We start from the raw sequence: 638 nt of genomic DNA, 5'->3' as shown, positions 1-638 counted from the left end.
ATATATATTTATGTAAAGGATTGAAATCTAGATATATAACAAATCATAACCTGAACACCAGGAAGAGAAAGGGAGGGAATGAACAGAAGGAATAAACAGACAGCGAGTGAGAAATGTGAACAAGAGCCATACGCCGCGAACTTTTACCTTCATCTTGTAAGTATAATGTTACAATTTAAACGCTCTAGGAAGTATTACGCTCTCCGGAAACTCTCTAGGGACTTCGGTCAACGCTTCAGGCAGCTATTAAAAGAGATTATTCTAAGTACTTAAGATGCATTAAATTTGACTTTCGAAGTTTCGCGTAATCATTACGTAAGTTCTTTAAAATGATTAAGCCTCTTTGACACCCCCTCCCTTTCCCCAGGGGAAGGAAATCGCAGAGTTCAAACTAAAAACTAGAATCTCTTTTGACATTTCAGCATCCATTTAATCGCGCAATAGAAAATAAAACCAAGTAAAATCACACGTTTTACCAGATTATAACCTTTGACCTTATCTATCTCACCCTCCTTTTCCCCTCCTCTTTAACCTCTGACATCTGACCTGCCTGCATTTTCCTATCCATGGGTGCGATTCTTGTGACTCAATCTATCCTCACCTGTAGCTGTGCAGTATTTTATCATCGCCATTGCTGC

The sequence above is a fragment of the Penaeus monodon genome, chromosome 29 (assembly GCF_015228065.2).
Source record: "Penaeus monodon isolate SGIC_2016 chromosome 29, NSTDA_Pmon_1, whole genome shotgun sequence".
NCBI lineage: Eukaryota > Metazoa > Arthropoda > Malacostraca > Decapoda > Penaeidae > Penaeus > Penaeus monodon.
This window is presented reverse-complemented; position numbering follows the sequence as displayed.